Source organism: Poecile atricapillus, chromosome 4, assembly GCF_030490865.1.
Source record: "Poecile atricapillus isolate bPoeAtr1 chromosome 4, bPoeAtr1.hap1, whole genome shotgun sequence".
In the NCBI taxonomy this organism is placed as follows: Eukaryota; Metazoa; Chordata; class Aves; order Passeriformes; family Paridae; genus Poecile; species Poecile atricapillus.
This window is the reverse complement of record NC_081252.1, coordinates 21,674,711-21,696,695: the sequence shown is the minus strand read 5'-3', so window position 1 is coordinate 21,696,695 and position 21,985 is coordinate 21,674,711. Positions and strand designations below refer to the sequence as shown.

The window sequence follows — 21,985 nt, the reverse complement described above, 5'->3', positions numbered from 1 at the left end:
GGCAGGGAACAACAGGTCACCTCCCGCAGGAGCTCTCCTCAACATGTGGCAAGGATGGCACACACACCCTGCTCTCCCCTCCTGACTGCCAGCCCACACAGCCCAAAACACGCCTCATCTTCCCAAGGCCCTTCACACAAGAGGTTCATTAAATAGGTGATTCTCTGAAGGAAAGAACTTGGGAGCAAAACAGAGACTATGATAATGAACTCACTGTTCACAAGGGCTTTATCTCCGCAGGGGAGGGATTTGTTGGTTTTAAATTCTCAGCCAGTAGATGATGAAACACCTCTCCTGAGGGTTTGCTGACCAGCAGTAAACAGCATGCATGTACGCCTGCATCTCTTTTACTTTAAGTTCCTCTTGCTTAAATACAGGTTTTAAAGGAAGCCCACATAGACTGCCTTTAATGCAGAAACGCCAGGGTAACAAATGCAAGGCTAAACTTCATGACTTTTCTTGCTTGCTGTAATGCCTCCACTCACCCCTTATAATATATGGACAGAAAAGCATAAACATGGGACAGGAACACAAAAAAAATCTGCAGTATCAGAAGGCAGGTTTCCAAGACCTGGAACCTCCATGCTTGACATTGAGCCAAAATAAAAAATTAAAAAATAGAAATAGTGCAAATGCTGCCTCTGTTACCTTGATTCTATGTGCTCTCTCCACAGTGTTGTCATCCTCTAATGCACTTGAATTGCTTCTGTTTTGCAGACCATTGCTCTATAATATTACTGTTCTTTGCCTGAAAAATTGGGATTTATATTTTTTTTAAGGGAGAAAAAATACACCCCTTAAGGACCGACTGGATTATTTTTTTATCCTTTAAGGTTTTCAAGTGTGGAAAAGGGGAGATGACTCCTCTTACCACAAAGCTGATTTTTTTTTCCCCTCATTAAACTGTGCTTAAGGCCAAAACAGTCAGTACACCCAAGTACAAAACTGCCTTAGACAGACAAGGATTTAGCCTTAGCAGACATTCTTTCATCATTTTCAAGTGCTGTGTTATGGTCTCATCCAAACAGCACTCAGCCACAACCACAATGAGAGAAGTACTCATGGATATTAATAAATGAGGAACTGAGCTGCAAACACAAAACATTATCTTGGACATCATAGGTTTCCTTAATTAGGATAATAAATTTTAATATAAAAAGCCCTACTTGCAGAGACCAAATTGCTTCCACTGTGATTGAAGGAAAATTGTGGAGATCAGGCCAAAACAGAAATGGTCTGTAAGCAGAAGAGCAGTGTTGCCTGTGACAGCAACTTGCTCATAAAGGCAGCATTAGAACTTCACTTGTCCCAAATATCCTGTTCTGAAACAAGACATCATATTCCTTGGTGAATCTGTACACACACCTAATTCCATAGTAAGCAGGACCTCATTTGTTTCCTTTTGAGATCTATCTCAATCTGCTCCTGCAGGACAACAGCAAATGTATGCCACAAACCACAGTGTACCAGCACAGGCTCTCACACTCATCTGCCCATGAATGAGGCACCATGAATCTAGCTGCAGGTACAGCCTTTGTGAGAAAACACACCTTCAATTTCTGAATCAAGGACTGCAATCAGCAAGGGTGGTGCAAAATCCTGAACCAGTCCCCTTCCCTGCAACTCTGCTTCCTTCCCTAGCTTATTGAAGTTACCTAAAAGAGAGGCAGACAGCTCTTGTTTATCTGGCCATCAGTCAGCTTCAGTCTATGTATATTACTACTAACAAAAGTGCTTTGTAAAAATATTATCATGTCACAAGCATAAAAAGCCCCACAGATCTAAATAACAACAATACAACTTTATTCTTTGAAAATAAAAATAAATCTAAAAAAACCACAACCCAGTACAATATTACATTTCAAAGTCATTTGGGAGAGGCGATGATTCAAAGCAGGCACACACTGCTGGCCCTACATCCCGTGCATCCAAAAGGTTTGCATTTTGCTTCAAGTAACCACAGGACCAAAAACAGACCTGGACAACCAGAGGACAAAGCACCTTCATTACAGCGGTTTCAAGACCAGAGATGAGTGGAGGAAAAAAAAACAACAAAACAACAAACCCAAAGAAACAAGCAGCCGACCAACAAACCTCCAGAAAACACAAGATTATCTGTAGGAAGTACAAGGGTAAGAGCCAGAGAAGCAAGACCCCAGAACTGCCCATCCTCAGACATGCTCCTGGCACAGGGACTGCTGTAAGCCTAATGATAATGGGAGAACAAGGAAAGTATTCCTTGGCAGGGTTCTGTCCAAATACATGTAAGAGCTATAACAACATATTCTTGAGTACAAGGAAGGGTAGGAATAACAGCAATGCCTACAGATTGCCTATAGCCCAGGCTACAGGAATCCAGAGAGAAGCAGCTTGGAAAAATAAAAGAATTGTGACATGCTAGAGAGTAAAACAAAAAAAATAGTCTCTCTCAGCTGTAAATACCAGTAACAGCCAAATCCAAAGTGCTGAGCAAATAATTCTCCATTACTTGCATATTATAAAACAAGGCACACAATGGTTTTGAAGGTGGAAACACAGAAAAAGTTAAGGGACTGGTGGCAAACAACAGAGGAAATCACTGGCTATCAACTAATCCACTAGATTACAGCTTGTCTTACTCCACAGATATCTTGCTTTGAGTTTATTCCTTGTTCAGATTACTTTCCAATATTTCTGCTCCATTTTTAAGCCACTAACAACACACACATTGCCAAAAGCCTATCGATTTCAACAACATGGTATGTAGAGCAAGAAGGGAAAGTCAGTGCTGCCAGAGCCTCAGCTTTGGGAACCTTCCAGGTGGAAGCACAACTATAACCAATTTCTTCTTGGTTGTGCTGGTCAGATTGTTAAAAGCACTGTGTTTGTACCGTGCTTTAAGGCCCCTCAGAGGGGGAAAGACAGGTCAACAGGATTGTCTAATGTGGACTCAACAGCTAGAGAAGAGAGCAACCTTGCTAGAAATGGGCCATTGTTGGGAGCTGAGTTACAGTCACCATTATTCCAGTCCCCAGAGTGCTCGGTAGGCCAGAATACAAATTAAAAGATTAAAAATAGCACCAAGCAAGGGGTTTTGTTGCCATGTCTGAGGCAGCACTGTGCTGACCTGCATTTAGGTTTCACCACAGATCTGAAATTCAGCTCAAGCCCCCAAGAAAAGTTCAGGAAGTGTCAGAACCACGCCAATGATGGGCACAATTCAAAATAATCTGCTTGCTTTTCTCTCGGGGTGCTAGCAGAATATTTACAATTTCAACTTGAAGCCAGATGTAAATGGATGATTTTGTACACTCTTAACTCAAGTCTTGATGTTCACAGAAAACATTCAGAGCAGCGAATCAGAGTTCTCCAGGGGAAGTGAGGTCACAAAATCCCAAATCCATAAGGATATTCAAGCTCTCTTTCTCCAAGTTAAGCTTCACATCCAAGTGCTTGACAGATGCCACCAAAGTCGAGCTTTTTTCCTACTCTTTTTGGTGATGAGAAGTTGCATGGAATGGGAAGGGTAAGGAAAGGAGCTGAGCTTTGGGAGCCTCTGGCCTGCTTACGCCTCTGCAACCCATCTGTGGTATACCCTTGTCCAGCCTCCCTGACCTACTTGTGCTAAAACGTTGGTTTAATGTAATTTTCCAAAGGAGAGTATGTTCTAGTTTACTTATAAGCCTCAAATTGACTTCCTGATCCTTCAGAAAAGTACTTGAGACCATCAAGAGAGACACTGTTGACCGTGACTGAAAGTACTTACTTTTATTTTTGGGTTTTCCAGTTGCAAACCAAAATGTTTTCCCTGGAATAATTTTAGCTGAATGAAAATTTCAATCCTGGCTCTGCGCCCCACTGCCCTAGGTGGTAGAACATCAAGTAGCCAGAATCTTCAACCTCAAAGAGCTCACAATTTCCATATAAAACAGCTGATGGCAGGACACCAAATAAACTCCAGTGACTAATCCTGCCTTCACAGAAGCACAGGTCATCAGAATAATGGGTCATTTTCATGACTGGACTCTTCACAGTCCTGACTTATTTAAAGTATGACAAGCATGAGTATAGCAGCTTTGAATTCATGGCCATGAACCCACCAGTTTCCAGCAAGAGCAAGATGTCTAAAGCCTTATCAGTTTTAAGGTAAGACAAATGCTAAAAACAGACCTCTAAATGCTGTGCTTTCCAGATCAGAGTGGAAAGTTTCTGCTTTTGATATTCGCCTCCAGAGTTTTTTCAGAGGATCTGTGAAAAGTGACTGGTCTGAACAAAAGAATCCTTCACAATTATCTAGAAGCCTTTAGAAAAGGCTGATGTTAAATGTCACATTTTATGCTGCTATCTCACAGGCCTCAAGGAAGAACAGAGCTTATGTCAGTCGGTATTTGTTTTTCCTTCTGCAGAGATGCACGCTTCAGTGGGAAAGCTTCTCCCAGAAAGATACATTTCTTAGGCGAGATAGCAACATGAAAAGCAGGATGCTTTGAAGATCCCTCTCCCACTTTTAATTACAGAGTTTCAATATATCCCTTGGGGTAATAAAACCAGATTATTCTACCAATATTAAAGCTGATCTGGGTCTAGCACTCAATAGCTCTCCCCAAAACCCACAGGATTCAGAAAATCAAGCTGCTGAATGCAAGCAAAGGCTGCAGAATGTGGCTCAAAGTGAATCTGCAGAAATAGCAGCCTCTCACCTCTACAGAAATCATTTGATAACACCACCATCACTGTCCTGCTCAAAATGGCCAATCTCTGCTTAATGACACCAATGCTCTGGAAGACACCTCTACTGAGAAGGATTCAAAACTTCTCCGGTGCTGCCACCTCTCCTTCCCCACCACCTCCAAGGAATCTGCATTACTCCACACACCTGGCTCTGGACCTGCCCTCTCCTACTGCTGCCTTTCCACCTAGGCTGCTGACATCTGTCTAACCTTGCTGACAGGACGCGTGACTGATCTACTGGTTTGCAAACACAACCAGACTTGCAGCTCTTCCCACAGGCATTTACCAGCGTATTTTAGGAAATGGTTTGCACAGATGGCAGCAGGTTGCTGGAAAACCATTTAATCCTCCTCCATGTGCTTTGGAGACAGCATTATTCTTAGAGCTGGCAGCGATGCCTTGATCTGTTGTACCAAACTACAGATGTATCTGCCTCAGTATTATTAGACAGTGGCAGTTTGCTCCAAGGGGAAAAATTCCCCCAAAACCAAAAGCCCTACAAAAACCCAATGCCAAGGCACTTTTACTAAGCATTGGTCAGTACGAGCATGCACCTCCCAGCAGGAATGCCAGAAAAGCCCTGGGAAGAGCAGAGCTGGGATTACACCACAGTGGCAAGGGTTGGTCTGCCATGATTCCCTCCAGACACACTTCCATAGACAGCAAGGAACAGAAATGATGCTTGAGGAACAGCAGTCGTAAGACTGCTTCTGCAGCAAACTGTTACTGCTCATCTAGGGACAAACCCCCTTCTGCCATCACCCCAGTTGGCTTGGGGACAAGGTAAGCTCCCAAACCACCCAAAATCCACATGAAGGCCATCAGCTGGACATCTGTGAGGGCCTGGACCCCACACCCTTCAGCACAAGTATGCACAGATTCCAAACTTCCAATTGTTTTCTTTGGCTCAGACAACATGCCACAACACAGCTTGTGATATTTTTCCTCCCTAGGGATGTGTCTCAGCACTCCAAACCAGCAGGAGCTAATAGCAAAGTACAGATGCCCATTCAAAACTATACTGTAGCTCTTTTTCCCCTGGGGATTCACTACCATTGTCCAAATCTACAAAATGCCCCATAACCAAACCAAAAAAATCCCAATAAATCCTCCTTCCAAGGAGGACATTCACCTGCAAAGCCTTCTTCAACATCCTGAATTCAGAGACACAGAGCAAGTTGTTGGCGGTATTTCAAATTCACTTAACCCACTTTTAAGAAGTACAGCCTGTTCAACACTGCAAAAAACATTTCTTTCAAGAGGATCCTCAAGTCATCTGTCTGAGATGTTACACCTGGGCCAAGCCACCTGCAGCAGTGTGCCTTGAAAAGATGAGAGGATCAGAAAGCAGCAGCATAAGGAAGCAGTTATGACAGAACAAAATGTCATGGCACAAACCCTGGACACGTCTTAAGTGCCATCAGGAAACAGCTTCTTTTTTTTAAGAAAAAAAAAATTTAACCAAACAGCCTTCCTACCCTAAAAGCCTGAGGTCCCAGCCTAGACAAAGACATGCACTGGGCACACAGATTCCTTACACCCTCTAGCTAGAGAAGGATGTGTGTATGAGAGCAAACCTGGCTGAGCATCTTAAGGATTGCAGCCAAAAAAATTTTGCAAATTTCAATTAACTTACAGAATAAAAGTATTTCCAACAAAGAGAAGGGGGGTGGGGGGAAATGCAGTAAAGTCTACATTCAAACCATATTGGAACACAGGCTTTTTGTCTCCAGTCAGACCTGTCCTATTCACTGTTCATATCTGGTGGAGCATGATGGCAGAGGATTTAGAACAGAGCCTATATGTTGGAGTAATTTTGTCAGCTTTTAAAGTGAAAAAAAAAAAAAAAAATGTACATTACTTGTTTCAATTTCTAGGCTTTAAATCAGATAAACCCCATACCTTCAAAAATGCAGGAGCCTCAAGGCACAGACATATTTCTGTCAGAGGTGCAACTAACACATGTCTGCATACCTGCAGGATGCTTAATCAACCTGACTCAAGTGCCAGAAATTGTGACAAGGGAGTCTTGTCCCGCCACAGCTTCACTGCTATTGCTGCCATGATAGACTTGATGAAAAGTAGGTCTCACACTACAATTATAAATGCAATTCACAGTACTAGTATGTTTGTACTTCACAGACTTTTAATATGCTTTAAACTGATACAGAATAAATCTTCCTAACTAATCCCACCTTTAAAGGTGTTTAAGGGATGGAAACACCTAATTTTCAACTATTTTTAGTGGAGCTACCAGTCCTGACAGGCATGCAGCCACAAACTAAAGGTGTGAGGGGCTTTGTCTGCTCTGAAGGCAAAGACATCAGATTCACTCCTGAAGTGCCTGCAGCCATTTTCTGCTCAGAGCTTACCTTCATGCATTGGTCCAAGAGCTACAATGCCCCTGGGACTGGCTTGCTGGCAGAGCTGGAAACCCCAGCCAGTGCCACCAAAGAGATAAAAAGAGAGATGATCTTTATAACCCATATATAACATAAACCCACAAAAATTCATCTTAAAAAAAAAGAGAAGAAATAAAATAAACCTCAGGCTGGTTTCTAGATTACCTTGGCAGCATCCAGCAAGCTACCTCAGGTACCTCAGTGATACATCATTGGGAGCTAATTATCTTCTGCAATTTCCTGCCTTCTTAGTGTCAAAAAGCATTCCACTTTGGGCTAAAAATGTGACATTGTACTGTAGATGTCAATCTCTTTGCTGTATAGTTAGTGGTGACAAATCTTTCAGTGCCACCTTGTACCCCTGCTCTCACACAGTACCTCAGGCTCACTTCTTCTGCTGCACCACCTACTTTTTAAGGGAAGATTCTTGCATTTTTCTGCTGTCAGTATTTGATACACAGCCAGATTACAAAGATGAATCTGAGAATTTGATTTTCATGATTAATTATCTCCTAATAAACAGCTTTTTCCTCCACCTTTCGTGAGAGCAGTTATTGCCCAGCCCTGCCCTTAACTCGTCACATCAAATTTGATCTTTTTTGCCAAACCTGGACAAGTTGAGAGTTCAGTCAGAAATGAGCACTACCTTGCTGCACATCAGCTAAGCTTAGGGACAGGAGAGATGGACAACTGACAGTCTGTCTTAAAATTAGCTCCAGTCAGCCCACGGCCACAGAAGGACATCTCGTGCTATAAGGAGAGAAGTTCACAATAGGTGGCTGTCCTGAGTCCCTTCCCATGGCACTGGTGAAAGGGTGATCAGAAGAAACAAATGCAACCACCTGCTCTCTAAAAAGAGAAAGTCCTCTTCTCTTTCCAGCCCCCTGCTTCAGAGCCTAAAGGGATGCTGCTCCCAACACCACCTCGCTGTGCCTTCCAAGTGCCACTGAACCCTTGCTCCGGTGACAAAAGAAGAAATTGCCAGCAGGGATTATAGCGCAGACAGCAGTGCCCACAAACAACCTAATTTTCCCCAGAGGCTGGCTGTGTATGCATTTTGTTGTTCAGAGCCATCTGCAAGAAACTGGATATTTGCAAATAAAAGGAGATTAGGACAAGACATTAATCCAGCATCTGCTGCTCATTCATGCTGCCCCCTGAAAGGAAGCCCAGATGCAACATTTAAGTCATAACACTCAGTTCTGAGCTGCTGGTAAAGAAAAAAAAAATAAACAAAACAACCACAACAACAAAGTAGACAGAAATTATTAGGCACACAAAGTTGTGGTATTACTTTTTACACCAACTAAGCCGTAGAAGGGCAGAAACACCTGAAGCTGTTAAGAAAACAAAGTGGGATTCCCTCTGGGGAAGGGCAGTTTTCCCTTGGCTGTGCCCACCCGTGCACCAAGCCTGAGTAGAGAAGACCATCGTCCTGGAACAGGGTGGAAGCAGAAATGGCAATAGCATGTCTAGAAACCCCTGTTCTTAGAAAGGCCTTATTTCTTGAAGCCTACCAGAACAGCACAACAGGGTTATTGTTCCCAGAGTTGGATGGCAAAGACTTGTGCCAAACACCTTCGGGAATTGTTTCTGTTGTTGGATGGAAGGGTGCAGCAGAAAATCATCCACAGCCTTTACAAAAAGCTCTGCTCTCTGCACCACTACACAAGAGACCAAGGGCATCAACCAAGCAAGCTTACTTCTACTTTTTATTTGTTTTCTTCATATTCACAGTAACTATGTGGCTGTCAGTGCTGCTTTTCTGAGAGAGAAAAAGAAGAAAAAAAAAAAAAAAAAAGGCAAAAAATAATTTAAGCTTCGGGGAAAATATCCAGTTCAGAAACACAGATGAAAAGCATTTCATCTCTGCATATTGTCTGTTTTTCTACCAGCAGCCACTTTTCACAGAGGATTTTGCCTGACAGAGCTGATAACCACTCACCGCTGCTCAGATTTTGGGTTTGATACCTTTCAGATGTAGCTGGCGCTTTTGGCGTTCAAAGGCATCGCACACGTGGCACCACCTGCATCTTATGCCTTGGGAATCAAGAGCACATTTCACATTACAAACACCGACTGTCTACCACTGCCATCTGATGCTTTCTATTCAGCGCTTTTTTTCAGCTTAATTTCATTTACTTTAAGATGGAAAAGAGATGGTTCATTAGAGGCACTTCCCATAGCCTACTTAAAAGCACTGATGAGCTGACACACATTTTCATAGGTTCAGGTTTCATCGCTTTACCTCAAGTTGCAGCTTTCTAGCAGACAGCAAAAAGCCAGCCCAATAAGAGCTGCCTCACAATGGCTATCCCTATCCCCAGCACCTCTGCAACCTGTAGTATTTCTACACCTTACTAGTTCAGGAGCATCCTGTGCTCACAGCAAGCCAAACCTTCCTGCCACCCACATTCATTTCAGTTACGTCTGGAAACAAAAAAAAATCAATTTTGTTTTCAAGAGAAAAATTCGGGTCAAATTTCAAGCAAGAGACCTGAACAGATAGGAAAGACACGCAGACAGTACCCTCAGAGGAAACACTCCTTAGCAATTTCTGGAAGAGACTTGACAGGGTTCTAAGAACATGAGTTTTAAATACATGGAAGAGCTGATAGCTGGCATTAGTCAGTTCCACCACTGCACACCAGTTAGGGGAAGGGCACAGAGACACAGCCTAATGAGTTGGCCAGCTGGTGACACACAGTGGGGAGACATGCAGGATAGCCATGGGAGCAGCTTGGGAGCAGGAGGTAGCTTACTCCAGCCTCACACGGCCGCCTCCTCCAAGATGATCACTAAGTGAGTTGGCTGCAATTCCTGGAAGAGCTGCCCTCCAGGACACACAATCATTTCCCATCTCCCTCTTCCAGCTCTGTGAAGCTAGCTTAAGCATCACTCCCCACCCAAGCAACCTTTTGGCATCCAAGTGGCACTAAAGCCACCCTTGCGCTGTCATGCCATTAGTTTAAATCAGTGTTACAGCCAGCTCCCCAATCAATGAAATGCAGAAACATGACTGCAGGAAGGAATTAGCAGCTGTAATCCCATGATTACATAAATCCCTTTGGTCAATCAGTTATTAATGGCTGTTATATTTATTGGGGTTTATAGCAGACCTACAAACCTGAGCCATTAGAAGTAGACACCAAAAAGGACACTAAAAAAGCTGTTTGATTACTGACTCCTCACAGCAAGTGCTGACAGAATACAAATTTGGCTCGCTCTCCCTCCTGTTAGTGAGCTTGCTAATGAGCTTGCCAATTAAGAGCCAATCTGAAGACCTTGGAGGGGAAGCTGTCAGGAACATGAACTCCCATGCCTCTGAGGAGCAGCTGCAGGACTCGTGTCCAGGGCCACCTTCAGTGCTTCTTGCTGATGCCTTTATCTCCCACAACTCATCCCCCTCACCCAGAAAAAACAAACACTTGTCACACATTCATATTACGGCTTCTAAGGCATGGACATTGAAAACAAACACATGCTAAAGAGTAAAAAAAAAAAAAAAAAAATCCTCCCTCACTCCTGATTATTGCAGAGGTTTTACCAGGTCAAATGCTAGAACTACTGTGAAAGTACAAAAGCTTTAAAATAATAATAATAATGAAAAGTATCACTAATTACACATCATAATGTCTAATTATATTGGGATGCATTTTGCATTTTTGCTCGTGTATTTCTATTTAAAGAATCAAGGACAGCTTGAGCAAGAGAATTTGGGCTCTTAGCTCCCTTTGGATATTTCTGTGTATGTTCCTCCCCTCATAAGCAATTAACTTGATACAATTAATGAAAGGGGAGGCAAAAGCATACATCCTACACCAGTCCAAAATCTCTGGAAAAAAACTTTATGACTTTTAGTGGCAGGGACACATATGATCCACTTCAGTCACAGCAACACAACAAGACAGGGTGCGAGCATGAAAGGGCTGCAAGCATCTCACACGTCAGTCAAATCTTTATTGCCAGTACACTCATTTGACTACCTTGGTCTGCCATTTGAACAGAAAATCTCATTTCAGAACCACTCAATGCTGCATTTCTTTGTAGTTTCTTTCTGCCCAGTCCTTGAGTGGGTAACTAACAGTGGCATTTCCAACAGAGCACTGCGACTGGCACATTCCCTCCCTGAACTAACCCCCGTGACTGCTCACAGAGGGTAAATTTTATTGCAATATTCATGTTCAAGGGACTGTCAGGAAATAAACAGGAACAGGGGACTCCTGGCCCAGGTTTTCTTCTGGATTTTTCCATCCCCCATTTAATTCATCACACCACATGATGAGGAACACTCTGGAAATAACCTTTAGCCGAAAGCTCTGTTACCTAAAAAAAGAAATGCCATAGTTTCTCTGAAACTATATCATTCTGCTGAAACTAATTATGAGAAAGCTGGTGCTTAATGAAAGTTTGCTTTAATATGACTTATACTATTCATAAGTTTGCTTTGGACAGCATCCAGGTTTTTTAAATTAAATATTAGCAGTCTGTTAGCCTATCAAACAAACCTATGCATGTCAAGTTAGTATTTTAATAGTGTTTTTACTTCCCCTTCCAGCCTAGGTTTGGCTTCCTAATTGACTTGCTGCTTTAAAGTCAGTAAACTCACAAGTCTGAGAAGAAGATGTCACACTTTAATGGCTTAGGAGTGCACGCTTTGTCTGGGTGATTGATGGATCAAATGTGTGCTGAGGAATGCTGCGATATTTCTTTCATCATTTCTGATTCTCATGAGGCTGGGAACTGGACTATCACTAAACTTCTTTTCTGCTAGAAACAACAATAAAATTCTCATTCATTATAGAAGTAAAATCCACCTTGGCATCCTGAAGGGCTGTTACTGAGCTGACATTACTGTGTGAGCATCAACCAAGGCGTAAGTGAGAATTTATCACCTAGGATGAAGCTGAATCTACTCACCAGGCATGCTGGGCTCTCTCTGGCTCATTACACTCCTTACCTGGTTATTGCCAGCCCCAACCTGTTTGGTGAATGAGATGTGGAAGAGCTGCACAGACACAACAGCAAAAGGTCCTTCAGAAACACAGGTGATAAATGGGGCAACATTCACAGGTGACTGGTAAAGAACGAACAAGGCTTTAATCGAGGATTGCGTATCTGACAAAAGGCACAAATGTAGATGGAGAGCCCTTATTAAAGCAATATTAAGTAATTTTCAGAGTGCTTTTTAACTGCAATCATTTACTTTCAGTCCTGCCTAATCAAGTAAAGGACTGCAACATTTCTGATCTCAAGATGAGGGCTGAAAGGTAGAAAAGGCTTCCAAATAATGTGTGTGCTCTCCAAAGTGACTAATAGAGACTACACACATATTCACACACCTCCATCGAATTTTCTAGTGCAAGAGCAAGTACTTCTGACTGCAATGCCTGCCAGTGGGATGTGAAAGGCAGGCTCTCTAAAGCGCTGGCATCACACTTATTAAACGTTTTACATATAAAGCTTAGTTAACAAATCCGCTGACAATGCAGAAGCCGGAATAAAACCCTGCTCCCTTCTCCAGAGCAGGGCAGCTCTCTCACATTAAAGGAGAGCAGAAATGTATTGAAACTCACTGAGGTCAGGTAAGGGGGCTGGCACAAATGTGGGTACCATTAGAGCAAATCTGCCCAGTGTCCCAGAAAGAGAGGACTGTAAGAAATCTCTTGGGATGCAGAGTCCAGTGCGCTCAAGCATAAGCAGTCAGAGGAAGAATGGGGCAGGAGGGATCAAGAGCACTGCCAATACCCTCAAGCCCTGAAATAGTAGAGGATTTGTTAAATCCCAGAGAGCAGCCCTGGCTGTATTTGGCAGAGGAGGATAAAGCAAAGCCCTGGCAGTGCTGGCAAGTCTGGAGAGGGTTGTAGTCCCCTTCCTCTCCCCACATTTGGGGAATGCAAGTCGAGGTGACAAGCAGGGCTGAGCAGTCATGTACCCCAATATTTTTGTGCTTTCTCAAGGAGCCACAGGCCTACCCACTGCTGAAGCACTGAAGGTCTCAGCAGGACCCAAATTTCACTTCAGTCCCTGCACAGCTTCTGTTTCTCAGGTTGGTCGGGCATTTCTCTTCACTCGTCATCCGCACAGCTCCTCCAAAGCCCCTTGCAAACTTAAATGGGGTTGCTGGGTACTTCATCCAATAAAATCCTTCCTGCCTTGCCTCAAACCTGTTTCATTGGAGTAGCTGTATCCTTTTTCCTTTTTTTTCCCTCCCCATACTATCCACAAAAAAAGAAAAAGGTGCTGTGCTTTACCCCGTCTTGTGCTGACTGCATTAAATACCAGCAGCAAGGTGGACTTAGAGGCACCAGCTGTAATTTCTCCTCTGCTCTCCACACTTCTAACTTGCACCAACACTCTTGTGTATCTTTGCATTTCAGGCATACCTCTGAGACTGCTCATTTATCTAGACATCATCCTCACCGTAATGACAAGCCAGGAATGCCATTTTTCCTCCCTTGCTCTACAGAGAGGCAGAAAAAATGAGGCAGTGGTAACACTGAATAGGCAGCAACACACCTCAACTTGGTCTCAGGAAGAGTCAAGCCTGAGGCCACCCAAAAGCACAGTCCCTCCTCTCATCTGGGGGCTGTGGAGATCGACCCCACCTGTGCCCACACTGCAGCACTGCTGGCATTTCACTCAACCAAGTCCAGCAGGGATTCGGACACATCCAGGGAGAGCTTTGCTGCCTGGCCACGCTCGGGGCCATTTGCAGGACAGCTGCACTTTCCTTTGTTCCCCATCTCTTTTCTTCAAACCTTCCTGGCTCTGCCTTCCTTCCCCCTTCCATGCTCTGGCAGGGATGCTGAATGCTGATGAGACAATACTTGATACATCTTCAAGCACTTATTTTCGGGCAATTAACTTGGCATCATAGAAGCACTTAAGAAACCTGGCTTTCCGGAGTGGGAGACAACTGACTAAAAAGCTAAGCAAAGTAGTAAATTATTGTCAAATGACTAAAAAAGAACAGGGAAGGCAGTCAGGGGAGGGGGGGAAGGTAAGAAAGCAATGCTTTGATAGAAAATGCTTGCTTGCTGTCAGGCCAAATCTGAGATTTGACAAAAAAAGTCAATCTAATGGATTCAGCAACCATTAGTGTGAGTCCAATACTGGTCACTATCAATTGTGTCTAAAACAATTGAGTTTTGTCATTCAAGGCTGGTTGCTTTCTTTTCTGACATCTCCTGATTGTATGTCATCAATTCATCCTTGGAAAAATTAGCCCAGAAAAAGCATCTATCTACTTAGATAGAGCACATTACTCTAATATTCCAAAGGCTTACCAATCACCATGTGGTCTTCATCACTAACTGTGCCTGCTATAGTTATTCATTTTTACATTCAGAAGCAATAACTTACCTATTATCAACATTTTACTTATTTACCTGGTCTCAAATTCAATTGGGGGGGGGGGGGGGGGGGGGCGGCAGAACCACAAACCATTAATTCCATTTCTCATAAACTAGAAATTTCCAGCTTTTCCTTTGTGGTTTCCTGTCCCCAAAATGACACTTCAAAGATGCATTTGCCTTTCATCCCTTAGATGCCAACATCAGGAATGGGGCATGAAAAAAGCCAGTCTGCCTGAGCAGTCCTTCTCTGGGCACCTGAATGTTCCCCCACATTCCCTACTTGGCTTTGGGAACAGTGGGGATTTTTTGTAGATCAGAAGCATGTTGATTTTGCAGACACAGCTTCAGGTTTAAAGTGAATAAAGAAATATGAGTCCCCCCATGCATAGTTTACAGCTACCTTCTACATTTTTCAATGGATCTCACTGCAGACCCCTGCAGCTAAAAGAAACCTACAGACACCTGCATAATACATTGTCCTTTAAGGAAAAAATAAAAATTTAAATAAAAAAAAATTGCACTTGTCATTTATCATACTGGCTATTCCTGCTACCTCCCCACCCTGTATGTGTAGTGCTGCTGCCAGTGAGCAATATCCTGGAGCTGGAACTCCAGTGGAACACACTGCTCTGCAGGCACAAGGGGCTGGGGCTGCTTTCATGAACTGATGGGAAGAACACAGGGACAGGCAAATAGGGCAGTAAATTCCCTTATTCCCCATGCTTTCAAAATCTAAATTAAAAATGTTTTCTTTTGCCTCATTAAATTGACATAATGATGTAAAACACCAGCATATGAGAATCCACAAGGTGCATACAGAAAAACCTGACCTGCCACTTTTATATCTGCCAACTCACACAAAGAAGCAGAGATCTCAGACACCCAGACTTATACCCATTAAATATTCAGTGTTATAAATCAAGCCCTCCCACCTTATATAAACACATCACAGCTATTGCACAATAACATCCTGCTTGCATACATTTACATTATTCCCTCAAATGAAAAAAAAAAAAAAAAAAATCCATGAAACATTATTTGTGCAATCCTCTTAAAAGAGTTTAAAGGAAAAAGAAACTAAAATAAAGGCAGACAATATCCTTAAGAGGAAATATCTTTAAGGAAGATAGTTCAGGTCGCACTTCCAGGGCTCAGGGGCAAACTTGAAGTCACAACCCTCTATGTAACCTACAACAAACCTTAAGCCAGGACACACAAGAGATGGAGAGCAAGCCAAACAAACAGCTCTTCTTTCCCTTTTTTCTTTCTACAGATAAACACTCTACTACCTCCTGGTATGAGCTGGTGTCACTGCAGAGACACCAACAGGGGGAGTAGAAAAAAAAAGTACCTGGCTTGCTGGGTTTATCAAGAAATTAATTAATTTTATGGGCAAACATGAACACTTAGATCAAGGCTGCATTATCAGCTGCACACTAAGCAGATGAAGAGCATTCAGGAGGCACTATCACACTCTTCAGCTTCCTCTTGCAGCTCCAGCCCTATCATATACAACACCTGGGTGCACTGGGCTTCAAGAGCACCAAACCATGACATGGGCCACTGCAGTCCTGCTTCCCGAGCTATCCAACACCAATTCTGCTGCTGTGAAACGCTTTGTAGCTACACCAGGTTGGCTAGGTTTTATCCATCTGTTTTAAATGCTGCAAAATAAAAATTACTTGCTCTCCTGGACTTCCCTCACACTTATGGGCACGTTCTCATCTTTTTGTTTAACTGGGAAGACCACACATTTCAGCCCCAACAGCACACAGGGGAAACCACAAGCCACTTTTAGGCATCTATTATCTCTTGATTCACATAGCCATCCTAGGCCTGAGATACCATTGTCTTCAAACACCACCTACAGTGGATGCCTAGCACTAGGCTGCCCAGAGCACTAGGATGGGACAATCATTTAGCCATAGTCCTCCACACTCAGGCAATCCAGGAACTTGAAATTAAGCAACACAGAGTTCTGCATGGAGGTCTTTCAAAAGGTAAATGTCTTCATTAGCACCAATCCAGCTGCAAAAATATTAGTCAAGGCTGCATTAATGCCAAATGGGCCCTGCAAGCATACAGGTTTTGTTAAGAGAACCCGAGATGCTTGAAAGGTAGGGTGGGCTTTTCCCTCTGCTGTTCTGGTTTTCTTGGCCTTTCCATCCTCCCCTCTAAGTTTAAAAGCTGGCAGCAATTTACAACAAATTACTGTGTAGAAGGTATGCACACACACGTGTGTGTGTGCACGCACATAAGCCAGACAACTCAGTAAGTTCCTCTTAGGGAAAGAATCCCACTGCAAGGGGCTGGACTCAGTCCTTGATGGTCAAAATGGGGCACTTGCTAATTAGGCAAAAGATTACATTCAGGCAGATGTTTCTCCAGAAAGAACACAGGAACCATTATATTCCTAAAGAGAATCAAGTTTGGTGTTGCTGTGATCTCACTGTCCTGGTGGCCCAGGTAGCACTGGAACCCTTCCGTGTGAAAATGCTACTTGGTCATTGCCCCAGGCAGGGGAGGAGGGATTTTAGACCTGGTCTTCAGCACTTCAGGACTTTAAAACAAGCGCCCTCCAGGAAAGGTTCGAAAGAGAGCTTCCCATTTGATATTTACACCACTCAGGTATGTAATCACCCTACAAACTGCCCTGCCTACCATGTGCCAAACAGAACAGCGCCCTCAACTTTTCCTCATGAGTTTGCCACAGGACTAAGCAAGCAAATAATTCTTTACTGCCTTTCTTCAAGTCCCACAGACAATACTGAGCCACACATTTCTCTCTTCTCTGCTCACACGTATGCCATGAAGCTGGATGAACCAGCAGCATGGTCTGCACTGACACATGTGATGCTCAAACTTGTTACACAGATAAGAGACACGCTCCATCTCATTAATTCAGGGTTTCTCCCTTCTCAGAGGGATGCATTTTGTCAAAGCCCAAGCTTAAGTCGCTCAATCTGCAGTGTGAAAGACTACTGAGGAAAAAAATACTCTTTGCTGGCAAAACCAAATGAAATGGAGCAGAGAAGGACATAAATCCACAGAGCCTCAGAGCAGGATTAAAAACACCACTTGCCATCCCCACAGGCTTTGTAACCCTCACAAGCCTGAGAGGGATGGATTTCAGCATGTTAACATCCTAAGAGAATACTGCAAGAAATGGCATGCTGTGGGTGGTTATATGATCTTTTGGTTTACCAGAGAACTTTGAAAACTCCCCCAAGCCTTTCATGGCAGATCAGTGAAGATTATTATGGACATCCACACTTTACTGGGGATTTTCAACCAGCAAAGACAAGCTCATGGGCTTTACAAGTACTGCCGAGTGGCCTGTACACCTGTTATATTTCACGAACCCTGAAATGAACAAATAACTCATGGAGAACATAAAACATAATTTTGTTAGAACAGTTTGTCAGCTCAGAAAACTCAGCACATGAAGGACTCAAGATGTATTTTAATTTCCACTGGAGGTGTCACCCATGGGGTTTACAAGGTTCATCAACCAGCCCAGACCCACACACACCCTGTAGTATCAAATTTGCTCAGGTTAGGAAGGCCCCACCATAATCAGAACAGAGGTTCCAATCTTCAAAAACTTACATCAGCAACATGAAAAAACAGGAAAACTATTAGATGTATTTCTTCTGTAATGCCAGGGAACCTCAGACTCACTGAAGTACATACTGACAGAATCCAGAGCCAAAAGATAAGGCCTTTGACTTCTCCTTAGATGCTGATGCAGAAAGGGAAAAATTTGCAACCCAGCACTTCACAAACTGGCACCCAACCCTGAAAGAAGCCTCCATGTACTCCAGCTCAATGAGAAAAACAGCAGCAGATTGATGTACATTTAAACATGGCCTCTGTGAATATTAAAAGGCCTTAAATATAGCCAAGTGCCTTTTCTGAAAATGCTTCAAGCCCTTCATATGCACAGAATTCTTCTTTTCCCAAACTGTTTCTTGGTCAAGAGAGAAACATGTCATACCTCCAAAGGGGAAAAAAGTCCTCTAATCCCCACCTCCTTCCTCCAGGAATTGGTCTGGAGAGGGAAAAAAAAAAAAAAAGTAATTTATATTCCAATTGCCTCATGGTTTTCCTGCAAAGTTTTAATAACTTCCTCCAGCTGTCCACTCAGTATATCAGTATATTCAGAGTATCCAAATGAAATTTCCAAAAGTTCAGCTGGACTTCTTACTCCATCACTAAAGACAGTTCCCTGTCAAGGCGCCATGCCAAAAGCAGGTTAGAGACTTTCAGATCAAAGATATTTCATGGGTAGATAGAGATTCAGACAGAAAAAGCCAAAGCAAGAGAGCACACAGAACTTTTATATACTCTGGCTACTCAGTGTCTATTAAATAAACACTTGGGTGCAATACAGGGCATAGTTTTTAATATCCTCGCTTGTCTTGCTTCTCAGAGGTGTTCAAAACATTGCTCATTATACATCTTTATGGAACAGGCAGACTGGGGTTCTTCACATCTTTGTGAACATTTCAACAGACCATGAGTCTGCACAGCACAGAGGTGTCAAACGAAGAAAGAAATAGACTGCCTCCCAATGAAGTTCAAATAAGGAAAGCATTTAATTATGCATACTTCTCCAATGCTTTGGAAACTGCTTTTAAAGGAGAAAAAGTGTCATAACTCAAAGGTATTTACTCTAATGAAAAAACTACGATTGTTCAGGCTGTTTCCAATATAGTCAAATAAAAGAAGATGGGTTGAGATTTTTTTTTTCCCCCTTCAAGAAGAACACTCAGGAAATTGCATCCCATCCAACCCTTCCCCCTCATCTTTTTGTCAGCAAATCCTATAAACCCACAAAATGCCCGGAATTAAACGCTAAGGTTGGCAATCTGTCATTGACATATGTTCCTGCCTTTTTTTTTCCCCACCAAGTCATGAGATAAAGCTGCATTTTCAGCCTCAGCATGGAAATTCTTAGCACCAGTTAGTATTTGGTGGCTTCAGTTCTCCCCTTCTCCTCATCAGTGTGATTTACTTTGCCATCCCACAAGCCAATTTCTCAAGAGTCACCACCCGGCTTCCAGATACTTGGAGGCACTCAGCACAAGAAGCAGCCTGCTCCAAAGCAACACCATCGGCTTCCAAGCACGACACCGGACAGCCCCACGATACACTGCCACGGCAAAATAATTCCTTCCCTTTGGGAAGCCCTCAGCACAAGCTGTCCAAACATTATTTATGATTTCAAGTGTTGCCTTATTTATGGCTGAAACTCTCCCTGTTTAGAAGACAGAGAGACTGAGTAACTTACTAGGAATGTTCCTAGGGAATGGGTGCAAGGGGGAAATGAGATCAGTCATAGCTTCAGAAACATTTACAGCTTTTATGCAAAATTTAAAACTGGAGCATTAACAAAAAAAAAAAAAAAACCAACCAACCAAAAAAAAAAAAAAAAACAACACCTAAAAAACCACACTAACCCAACCCAATCAACCTTAATCTGGTAGTTCGCCAAGCTACAGGTGGGTTTTGTAAGGAAGAAGAGGACTCCAGCTTTCTTGTTTGGAGAAGAAAGGCAAGCATAACTTCTGGGAAGATTAAATACTTGAAGTGGATATATTTACACAATATGTGGGAAGTGTGAACAGATGCTATATAGGAGGCCTTTCTCATGACAGCATCTCCAGAACACAAGACAGTTTTTCATTTGGATTCTGTTTGTGTGGTATGGTGGTTTCTTTGCAAGATACAAAAATAATTTTTTACAGAGTGTTTTGCAATTGGAAATACTGGCTTCTATGGCTTTTCAAATGAATCTATTAATAGCTTATTTGGTAGTTAATAGAAAAAAATATTTTTGTTGTCCTACCTGTAGATTCTATTCCAGACTGGCTGTGTGAATACTGAGCTTAAAACCAACACTTGTTATTTTCCACACTGGTAAATACAGCAGTTTCTACTAACATCTCTCATGTCAGATGCTCCACACAGCCGAAAACTCAGCCCAGACCCTCACCTTCCTAAAACCCTGGCCCGCAATTTTGCTTGCAGCAGACATTTTCAAATCAATGTGAGGGAGATTGTTTCTGGCAAAGATGCCTTGGAATAGGAAAGGCATAACAAAGCTCACCTGAGAGAAGATGGGGATAGAAATCAATGGGCAAATTAGGAAGAGCAAACAGGACACACACCACCAGAACTTTTTGTGTTTAGTTGGTGTTTATAAAGCAGGAGCCACATCAGTAATGACAGAAGAATGATATCATGATTTGTTAGGGTACAGCTACAGACAGCATCACTTTGTGAAGAGCTGACAGCTCCCAAATAGCTGACTTCCAGAGAGTTCAGTTAAATATAACCCTACTGCCCGAGCCACAAATAAAATCTATTCAATTTAATGTGATTTCAGCTAAATCTGTAGAGCTAACAGCCAAAGAGCTACATATTGATTATGCCACTTCCATTCTGAATGACTTTGAAACAGCACCCAGAATCCAATATTTTCCTTAATTCCATTAAGTTCCGCCACCAAAGGCTTTCTATTTATTTTCATTATAAAGTACCCTATTCACAGGTATTCCTTCAGGTTCCCAGGTCAACCCAGGCATTTACTGGCCTGTATAACAAATACATACAAACATATCCCCATGTACATATACATTTATTCTTGCACATATGCTCCCCTTTCAACATCTTTAGGGTAGAAGAAATGTAAAGGAGACTGAATTTGTTTCAGTGGCTCAAACCCACAAGGAAATTGTGCCTGCTGTGTTGTTTTCAGGCTGTTACCTAGACAAGTTAATCAAGGCTGCTGATGGGAACATAGTCATTCATGCTGCTTTAGAAGAAAACAGAGAAATTAAGAAGAAAGAAGTGATATGCACATGCATGAATACCATTTACACCAGAGAAAATGCCTAGTTAGATAACCTCTTCTGCTTTTAATACCTCACAGTGATTTAGCTCTCTACACTGAGGGTTCATAGGTAGATAGGCAGGCAGTTTTAACACTCTCTCCTAGCTCATTAAAAATCTCAACCGGGGGGTCTCTCTTCTGAAGCTGACTGGAACATGATCCACGTTTAAGAAATCAAAACTACTTCCCACTGAGGTCCACGTGGAGCCTGTCCTTGTGCACAGTTGTAACTAACTCTTAAAATTGGAAAGATATTTTCTTCCATCTGTCACTGCAGAAAAGCTGAGACGGGGAGGGGATATCCCAAGATGGTCATAAATCAGACTGTGTTATTTGCTGTACTTATATATTTATCTAATTTCATTTAAAAAAAAACAAACTCTTGTAAGCTGTTTTTCTGGATACCATAAACTGACTATGGGTATCATAGTCACATGTATAGAAGGCTGAGCTATGGAAAGGGTAAAGAGAAACACTGAAAAAAACCACACAGCAAATTGACAAGTGAGGTCCATGGTTTTAACTTCTCGGCTGTAGTAGCAGATTTTGATAAGTGATTATTTTCTTGTACTTGATAGGGCTTCTTAGTGTAAAATGAAAAAAATCAAAGAAACCTT

At 42.6% G+C, this 21,985-nt stretch overlaps 1 protein-coding gene across 2 annotated transcripts in view; it reads right to left on the bottom strand.

Annotated features, from left to right (window-relative positions):
- Positions 1-21,985, bottom strand: part of ADGRL3 (adhesion G protein-coupled receptor L3) — a 481,237-nt gene that overhangs the window by 327,907 nt on the left and 131,345 nt on the right. For both annotated transcript variants that reach the window (XM_058838032.1, XM_058838033.1), the window contains exon 3: positions 18,468-18,521. The gene's annotated coding sequence lies outside the window, so the exon portion shown is untranslated. The remainder of the gene's footprint in view (positions 1-18,467; positions 18,522-21,985) is intronic.